Genomic DNA, 10,500 nt, shown 5'->3' with positions numbered 1-10,500 from the left:
ACATAAGCAAAAAGAAAAAAGCCGGAAGTGGCGCTGTGGCTCAAGTGGTAGAGCGCTAGCCTTGAGCTGAAGAGCTGAAGGACAGTGCCCAGGCCCAGAGTTCAGGCCCCATGACCGGACCAAAAAAAAAGAAAAAAAAATTATGTTCATTTTTATAATCTATTCTGTGATTATATCATAAGAAAAGTGAACTTGAATTAACAACTATACAGATGCAATTCTCCTTTTCAAGCATATTACATAACATTCCAGAAGGAGACAAAAACTGGGTAAAATATTAGTATTATTTATTGAGATGGGGAAGACAGGGAAGGAAGCAGGTGTGGGGCAGTGGTAGAAGCAGAATCTAGTTTAGGGTATGACTTCCACAAAGACATGTCAAGCTGACAGACGCAGGAGTCTGGAGTCTAGGGAAAAACCAGCACTGTACATGCAAATGCATGTGTGGCTCATGTGGTCACATGTAAGACATACAGCTGTCAGGCTGGACACACCTTCCCCCAGGGAAGGGGAGCACCAAAAAGTAGAAAAGGTAAAGAAAAGGTATTCAAGACTCTAACATTATAAAGAAATGTCTTCACAGAATCCAGCAAAAGACAGAAAGATGTACCAAAAGTGAGACAAAACAAAACAAAAAAGAAAAGAAAAACTTCAAGAAAATTCAAGTACCAAAAAAATCAATAATTTAAGTTTTGTACATTGCCTTAAAATAGGGCCTAAAAAATAACAAAACTTCAAAGCGGAAGCTGAGCGCTGATAGGTTACAATGTCCTGTGTTGCTTTTTTTTTAAGAATGGGAACAGGACCCCAAGGGATCACACACACCTGGGATCCTGAGATCTAAGGATCCCAGTTTGACGCTGGCCTGGGCAGGAAGTTCTGTGAGACTCTTATCTCAAAAGCTGTGAAATAAGCTGTGGCTCAAGTGATAGAGCGCTATCCTCGAGCAAAGAAAAGCTCAGGGACAACATGCAATCCCTGAGTTCAAGTCCCAGGACCAAAAGAAAAAAAAAGAAAGAGGAGGAAGAAGAGGAAGAGGAAAATAAGTAAAAGGAAGAAGGAGGAGGAGGAGGAAGATGACAGAAAGAAAACATGATCAAAATATGTAAGATGAAAGTATGAAAATGTCATAACAAAACCTACTATTCTACAAATCAATATTAAGAAAAACGACTGGGGAGAAAAATAAGGAAAAGGAGTATAAATTTAAGCACCTAGGGAAGTTTCAAAATGTCATTCTAAGGGTAGTGCTCAGAGTCATTTCTTGGGCCAAGAACAGCATAATGCTGACATCCCAGCCTACTGTACAATCACCAAGGTCCAGAGTCATCTTGTACTCCAATGACATACATAGATGTAAGCCTCAGATTTAAAATGACTACACATGGGCTGGGAAGGTGGCTCAGTGGTAAAGTGCTTGCCTTGCATGCTCAAGGCCCTGGGTTCGATTCCTCAGCACCACATAAGCAAACAGAAAAAAGCCGGAAGTGGCACTGTGGCTCAAGTGGTAGAGCGCTAGCCTTGAGCTGAAGAGCTGAGGGACAGCGCCCAGGCCCAGAGTTCAGGCCTCACGACCGGACCCAAAAAAGAAAAATGACTACACAATAAAACTCTATCTGCACTGAAATCCTAAACCCATCTCCCAGAACTTTCTATGCATTCAAATTACTGCCTATTTTTCTGTCAATCATCTCCAATCCAGCTCTATTCGTATTCTAACCTGATTTTAGCTTCCACACCAACAGAGACCAGGGAGTTAGCAGATTCCTCAGACACAGATCGCTGGAGAGCTGGGGCTGGCTGCTTGCTGTTTTCCACCTCTGCTTCAGCATCCTCTTCTGCAGACTGTTCTTTGACTTCTGCTTCACAGTAAACAAGAGGATACAGAGTCATTTATGCATTTATGTCCATCACTGGTGATGTTATCTATAATGCATACAACAGCATTGGAAAAAAGAAGAAACGACAATGCTTCACAAATGTAGGAAGAGTTCGCATACATAATAGAACTATGTATATTTGCTTCAACAAAACTATAATTAAAATAATGTAAAACACTGTATATATTTCCTTGTACAATTTTATTTTTCCAAGCACAACTGACTCAAAATTCTCAGCCTAGTTTGTACTGCTTACAACCTTATTTTCAAAATCATAGTATTTGATATTTAGTGATTTGTTTTTTAACATTGGTTCATATTTTATAAACTGAAGTTACCATTAATTTAAAACACTTCATTATGAAGTTTAGTTATTAGTCATTCTAAAAGCTAAATAGTTGTAAAAATCAGTCCTTGCTTCTACTGTCCTTTACAATCCTCCTCAGGGCTGTAACCCTAAAAGCCCTACACATACCTTCTCAGAAGGCAACCTCTACACCTAACATTCTCTTCAAACAAAAATGGTATATTCCCCTGTCTTTCACACTGTTACCTGAATGAAGGGACACTACCTCTCTCTCTCCATCACTGCTTCTAATGCAATTCATGTTCTTGGCTGGAACATGGATTTTTCTCAACTGGAAATATATTTACACCTTTCTGTATCTTCCCAATACAAATCTTAAAAGTTCTTCAAGCTGTTCTTCTCCATCTTCCTATCTTTTACCATCAACTTCATGAAATGGCACTTGTGAGCAACCAAATTCTACTACCTTCCTCCTTTCTCTAGTAACACACCCATCCTACTTAGCAACTGTTCTCATCAATACCCACAAATGGCAACATAACTAATAACAATCCAGGAGCTTCAAAAACCCTGAAAATTCACTTCAAGTCAGAACTGTTTCTTCCTTAGGGAAAAGCTCTTCTATTTCTGTTTAAAAGTGATGAAAACAAGACTTGGCGTCATAAGGAACAAGTCTCAGCTATCAAGTTAACCATATACTAATTATTTAATATATACAAAATCATCTGTCTTTTACTGTTATAAAACTACCATAGTCTTCATAAGATTGCTAATGAAGATTAAATGCCTAAAATCTCTCATCTGATTTCTTTTAAATCCCTAAATTCAAGTACAGCCTATACATATCCTTCAAGTTTTTCCTTGAAGAACTTGTCAACCAGGTTCCAACAACCTTCCTAGACTGTATATCTACTCCTTCCAGACTTGGCTGGGCATAGGGCTTGCAGTACCCAGGGCTTAGACACTGTCCTTGAGCTCTACCACTTGAGGCCTAAGCTCCATTCCATTTTTTGTTGGTTAACTGGAATGAAGAGTCTCACGGACTTCCCTGCCCAGGCAGTCTTCAAACCATGCTCCTCAGATCTCAACCTCCAGCACAGCTAGGATTAGAGGTGAGACACCAGCACCAAAAGCCCCATTTTTTTTCACTCCCCCCCCCAGGGTCTGTCCTGGTGATTAAACTCAGGGGTGTTCCCTGAGTTTTCTGCTCAAGGCTAGCAGTCTACCACTTTGAGTTACCACTTCACTTCTGGTTTTCTGGTAGTTCACTGGAGATAAGAGTCTCACCAAGTTTCCTTCCCAGGCTAGCTTTGAACACTGATCCTCAGACCTCAGCCTCCTGAGTAGCTAGGAGATTCTAGATGTGGGCCACCAACACCCAGCCCAAATCAGTTTTTTTTTTTAATGCCCAGGAGACACATCTTAGCAGTTCGTGCGATAAATTTCATTGTACACTTGATTTCCTTGCTCTTGTACCAGCACTTCAATTTGACTCCCCTTTGTCATTGTCCTCAAAATTCAAAATAAATTTTAGGAAAGTATTTTGCGGAGACAAAAAAGAACAATTCTCCCAACTATTAATTGTGTAGTCAGAAAAACTACAAATAATTGTGAAGCCTGTCAAATAAAACGAATGATCACATGAGGCATCAGATATGTGATGGTTTGGGTTTTAAGAGTTAAAATAGCATGTTTCTTTCCCCTTTCTAAAACTGAAATTGAAAACTTAACCATAAACTTTTTATGGAGCTTATCAATCAAGGTATCCTATTTGTCCCAGAGACAAAGCTAATATAGAAGTACATAGAGTGAAATCTACAAGTATATAAACTTCTATTAAAAATGAATCCTAAGCCGGGCGCCGGTGGCTCACATATGTAATCCTAGCTACTCAGGAGGCTGAGATCTGAGGATCGTGATTCAAAGCCAGCCAGGGCAGGAAAGTTCGTGAGACTCTAATCTCCAATAAACCACTAGAAAACCAGAAGTGGTGCTGTGGCTCAAGTGGTAGAGCACTCGCCTTGAGCTGAAGAGCACAAGGACAGCACCCAAGCCCAGAGTTCAAGCCCCACGACAAAAAAAAACAAAAAACAAAAACAAACAAACAAAAAAAACCTTATTAAAAAAAATGAATCCTACCGGGCACCAGTGGCTCATGCCTGTAATCCTAGCTACTCAGAAGGCTGAGATCTGAGGATCGCGGTTCAAAGCCAGCCCTGGCAGGAAAAGTCCATGAGACTTATCTACAACTAACCTCCAAAAAACTGGAAGTGGCACTGTGGCTCAAGTGATAGAGTGCTTACCTCGAGCTGAAGAGCTGAGGGATAGTGCCCAGGCCCAGAGTTCAAGCCCCATGATGGACCAGAAGAAGAAAGACGGGGAAGAGGAGGAGGATGAGGAAGAGGAGGATGAGGAAGAGGAGAAGGACGAGGAGGAGGAGGAGGAGCAGCAACAGAAGCAGCAGAAGCAGAAGCAGAAGCATCATCATCCTAGGGTAACATCGATCAAGATGTAATGTATTCATAAACTGCTTTGTTGAATGACAACTCCTTTGTACAGCTACTTAATATGTATTTTTGAAAAAATGAAAAGGGATCTTAAAAAAATCTACAGATTTCACATTAAAAATTTTAATTTCTATATGACAAAAGATCCCAAGACCAAAATGAATGTGTCACAATGAGAAAATGTATGTAATTTCTATCACACCAAAAAAGTACCCAAATCCACAATATGTGAAGATACAGATATAAGACAAACCACATAGTCTCAAAGAAAACAGACCAAGGACAAAACTCCATACTCTATCCTTTTCAAGTTTCAAGAGGTCATGCCTCTGGCCGCAGTCACACACATTTTCCAGCCTTCTTTGCAGCCATGCATGGCAAGTCCATGCCGATAGAACTGCTCAGAAGTGACTATGCCGCCGTCTCCTGAAAGGAAGTGATCTGCTCCTGGCTAATGTGAGTCCATCTTTCCTACATCCTGGAATGAACAAAACAGCCATGGAGCAGTATTGCCAATGAGGCAGTACTCCAGAGAAACAAGATGGCAGAAACCTGGTCATCAGCGAGCCCCTGTAGCTAACAGCCTCGTTGATCATAAGCTACCACTGAAATTACACTGTGTGAGAAAAATTTAGTTTTCTGTATGCCATCATTGTGTCTTGAAATCTGTCACAGCAGAGCCACTCATTAGTCAACACAAAAGTGGAGAACTTAAGAACTATCTTAAGTAGCTTGTCAATCAAGCCATGAGACACTGACACTGAAACTTAAAAATTAAGTGACACTTTTCATGCTACATAAGGACTTAATATAATAGTGATCTGCAATAATTTGGAAAACAGACTGTATGTACAAAGCCTGTAGCTCTAGGGAAATCACAGGTTATTCTGTGTTGCCTGCTCTTTAGAGCTTTTACTACCAACCACTGAAAGAAATCAAGTTCTGCTGGAGAGCCATCTCTGCCAGGTTGTCATTCAAAATACTATTAAATGACCATATATAAAAATGCTATTGTAGGGCTGGGAAGGTGGCTCAGTGGTAGAGGGCTTGCCTTGCATGCATGAGGCCCTGGGTTCAATTCCTCAGTACCACATAAGCAGAAAAAGCCAGAAGTAGCGCTGTGGCTCAAGTGGTAGAATGCTAGCCTTGAGCTGAAGAGCCCAGGGACAGCACCCAGGCCCAGAGTTCAAGCCTCACAAATGGCAAAAAAAAAAAAAATGCTATTGTGGAAACAATTTATTTCTACTTAGAGAAGCCCAGAACATATGTGGGAATATATTTTTTGTGCCGTTCTTAACACTAAGGAATAACAAGTAGACAAGAGAGAGGAAAGGGATTAAGAATGGGGCCTAAACATTCACACACACAGTGAGACCTAGGGAATACTCTTAGGAGAGGAACAGAAAGGTACAATGCCGATGTGCATGTGATCATACAAAATAGAATTTATCAAAATGAACTCCAGGAAATGCAAACAGGAGGTTTTCTTCATTTTTGCTGTTTTTTGCTTTCTTTCCGGGGTGACATTGTTCAAAAAGAATTGTACTCTTTACCTGATTTATGTAAGTGTAACACTTCTGTACATCAGCCTTATAATAACAATCAAAAAATTAAAAAAAAAAACTGATTGGGGCCTCAGGCACTTACAGACAGAAAGCCAAGAGGTATTCACTGCTTGGGAACACCATTACATTCCGTGAGACACTTCTGATACACACCTCTGTTCATCCCAAGCTGCTCCCTGTAGTGATGCTGCTGCTTACCACTTACAATGCCTAAGCAAACTTTTCTTCTGGAAAACTATAAAATAGTCCGAGCTGGTACCTTTTTTGTGCCTCCTGCCCCAACCCAGCAAGAGAAGGAAAATACCTAGTACTTCTAATGATTTTTAGAAAGTGCTAACAGTTAAAACTAAGGAGAAACAAAGAATGAGAGTGTTTATTTCTGTCTCTCTACACAGAGACAGAAAGAAATGGCAATGGTAAACACATTAATGGTAGGTTAGTTGTTTTTCAGGAACATAATCTTTTACAATCAGATGTTTGTTTGTTTGGGGGGGGGGGTGTCATGGTGCTTGAACTCAGGAACTGGGCACTCTCCATGAGCTTTTTCTGCTCAAAGCTAGTGCTCTAACCCTGAGCCACAGCGCCACTTCTGGTTTGCTGATGGTTTGTTGGTAATAATGAGTTTCATGGCCTTTCCTGCCTGAGCTAGTTTTGAACCTTGATCTCAAATTTCAGCCTCCTGAGTAGCTAGAATTACAGGTAGGAGCCACCGAAGCCTAGCTTACTTCTGTATTTAATCTACATTAAAAAGTGAGGTTTCCTAATTTGAAAAAATCCAATTATCATTTTATTTGATTGATTTTATTTACTACTTATTTACTAAAAAAAATGGGAGTCCAAACCACTTTGGATTCCAGGATTGTGGCAAAGCTGGCTTTGAGAGTCCATCCTGTTCTACTTTTTCCACTACTAATGATACTAGTTGTACTCATGTTTCTAACCTAGCTCTGCTAAAGAAACAAAGATTGTTGAACTTTGGTTTTATTTCTAGCTTGTATTTTTACTTTTTAAAATTTTTTATTGCTGGGCTGGGAAGGTGGCTCAGTGGTAGAGTGCTTGCCTTGCATGCTCGAGGCCCTGGGTTCGATTCCTAAGCACCACATAAGCAAAAAAAGAAAAAAGCCGGAAGTGGTGCTCTGGCTCAAGTGGTAGAGCGCTAGCCTTGAGCTGAAGAGCTGAGGGATAGCGCCCAGGCCCAGAGTTCAGGCCCCACGACCGGACCCAAAAAAAAAAAAAAATTTATTGCTATTATAAAGTTGATGTGCAGAGGGGTTACAGTTACATAGCCAGGTAATGACTACAATTCTTTTTGACAATGTCACCCTTCCCTTGCTCTCTTTTCTCAGTTTTTCCCTCCCATCCTTACTCACAAGTTGTACAGTTCATTCTGAACATAGTGTCTAATGAGTACCATTGCTGCATTTGTTCACCCTTTTCCCTCCATTTCTGTGACCCCTTGCCCTCCCAAAGACAATGAACAAACAAGAAAAAGGAAAAAGAAAATAAAAACAAGGGAAAAAACACTTGGTGCCATATCCTGGAGTTCATTTGGATAAATATTCTATGATCAGAAGCACACTTGAGAAGGCATTTTCATGAGATGGACTCAGTACGATAGCATTTGTTACTGCATTGGGTGAGCTATGTGATTTACCTCATCTTTCTGAATTGGGACAGTAGTCCTGAAGATGGAGAGAGGTTTCTGCAGCTTCTTGGCCATATAGTCTGGGAGAAATCTGTAGTTACTGGGTCTTGCAAAGAAAGATCATGTGGTGCTTAATGATGTTTAGCTGGATCTATGTTTATTAACTGTGTTTTTAAAAATTTACCTCATTACTACTACAAAGGTGATATACAGAGAGACTACAGTTACGTAAGTCAGGTAATCAGCACATTTCCTTTTGTACAGCATTATTCCTTCCCTGTCTTCCAGTATCTCCCTCTCATCTCCACCCATGAGCTGTCTAGTTCATTTTCAACAGTGTCCAGTGAGGACCACTGCTGTACTTTTTCCTTTTTCCCCTCAAGATCTGCCCTACCCGCTCCCCCCCCAAAAAAAAACAGACACACAAATGAACCATGTAGAAAGGAAAGAAAACAGAAACAACAACAAAAAGAGACCTTTTGTTTCCATATCTTGGCATTTGTTTTGAGATATATTTGTAATGCTATATAAAGAGGCACAAAGGCATTGTGCCTTTTGGTTTCACTATGTGTGAGCGTCTAGAATCCTATGTAATTTATCATATTCCACTGTGTTTAAGATCTAACTTCCACAAATAAGAGAAAGTGTTGTTTGTCTCTCTGGGCTTGACATGCCTCACTTAACATGATTTGTTCCAGATCCATCCATTTCCCTGCAAATGACATATTATTCTTCCTAATGGCTATATAAAATTCCATTGTGTATATGGTACCATATTTTTCAGATCCCCTCATCTATTATAGGACATCTGGGTTATTTCCATATCTTGACTATTATAATTAGTGTGGCAATGAACATGGATGTGCAGGTAGTCTTTGTGGTATCCTGGCTTGTGATGTTCTGCGTAGATGCCCTATGGCTGGGTTGTAGGAGAGGTCTATGTTTAATTTTTTGAGGAACCTCCAGACTGCTGTCCAGAGAGAATGTACTAGTTTACATTTTCACCAACGTGCAATAGGATTCTTTTGTCCCCACATCCCTGCCAGCATTTCTTGTTGTTCGAATTCACAATGTTGGCCATTCTAAGATTGTGAGGTTGTATCACAGGGATGTTTTGATTTGCATTTCCCCTTGATGGCCAGTGAGAGGAACATTTCCTCATGTTTCTTTGCCATTCTTACTTCTTCTTCTGAGAAGTCTCTCCTTAGCTCCTTTGCCCATTTAGTGATTGGTTTATTAGCTTTGGGAGGGGTTTGTTTCTTGAGCTCCACGTATATTTTGGATATTAGGCTTTTGTCTGATATATTGCTGGTGAAGATTTTCTCCCAGCCTGTTGTCTTTCTAGTTTAGTAAGGATGTCCTTAGGTGTACAGAAGCTTTTTATTTTGATGTAATCCTACTTGTCAAGTCTCGCCCTTATTTGTTATACCCTGGGACTCTTTTCAGAAAGTTTCTACCTATACCCATGACTACATTTTTATTCCTTAAACTAGTAAGAAAAAAATCTTGTACTTCTTCCTAAGAAACAGCAGCTCCCATAACACACAAAAGAAAAAATAAAAGCTATCTTTAAGTATACTAAACTATAGATAATAATAGAAGCTATCTTTAAATCCCGACAATTTGATCAACAAGTTAGACTTTACTAGATAAATAGGCTAGTGCTTATGTCTCTCCCTCTTCTCCTAGCCTTAGTCTTCAAAACACAGTCACACTTTGGCAGAAAAATGTGATAAAGACTGAGGTGGCTGAAAATGATGTCACCCAGGGATGGAGATGTCATGCAGAGGTGCTCTGGAGGAAGGACTCGTGATAACCTATGTTATCAGTCATCTACAGATCTGAGCTAAATATGCAGATAGAAGCAACAGCTAATCCTGTGTCTAGAAAAAGGCCTTTCACCCAAGGAAAATAGTCCAGGCTCAGCTCCTCAGCCACTTAGTGAAATGTCTGGCTTTCATGGACACTCCTTGTTCAAACTGCCTGCAGCCAACACCAGTGGAAATTCGCCTCTGAAATTCTTCATGCAGTTTTTGTTTTGTGTATAAATTACCCAGGGTATCTTCCCCCGTACTTAAAACTTAACCTAAATATAAACAATTATTCGTTATCACGAAATGCGCTGAAGTCAGAAAAGTGGAGGCTGCCTCAACCCTGGGGGTGAGACAGTGGGTGGGAGTTCGCCACCCACTCTTAGTTCTACCCGTGGATCATCTCCAGCCACTAGGTGGCACAAGCGCAGTGGTAACTTACTGCTGAAGAACCTACCGTGGCAAGGAAGATCCTAAGAGAATTTAAAGGCAGCATCTGTTCACTTCAAAAACAGTATCACTGAGTGACAAGAAAACCTTTCAAGAATACAAAGTGGTTCTAACCTCTGACTTACGTATTTTTATTCCATACCTCCCTTTATTTAAGAAACAATTCTTAAAGATGAAAACTGTCTATGCACAGACTAACTAAGCAGCTCTATAAAAAGTTTAAACCAAAAAACAGCCAGACGCCAGTGGCTCATGCCTATAATCCTAGCTACTCAGGAGGCTGAGATCTGAGGATCACAGTTCTTTCTTTTTTTTTTTTTTTTTGGGGGGGGTCC

This window comes from Dipodomys ordii, unplaced genomic scaffold (genome assembly GCF_000151885.1).
Source record: "Dipodomys ordii isolate 6190 unplaced genomic scaffold, Dord_2.0 Scaffold101, whole genome shotgun sequence".
NCBI classification, from domain to species: Eukaryota; Metazoa; Chordata; class Mammalia; order Rodentia; family Heteromyidae; genus Dipodomys; species Dipodomys ordii.
This window is presented reverse-complemented; position numbering follows the sequence as displayed.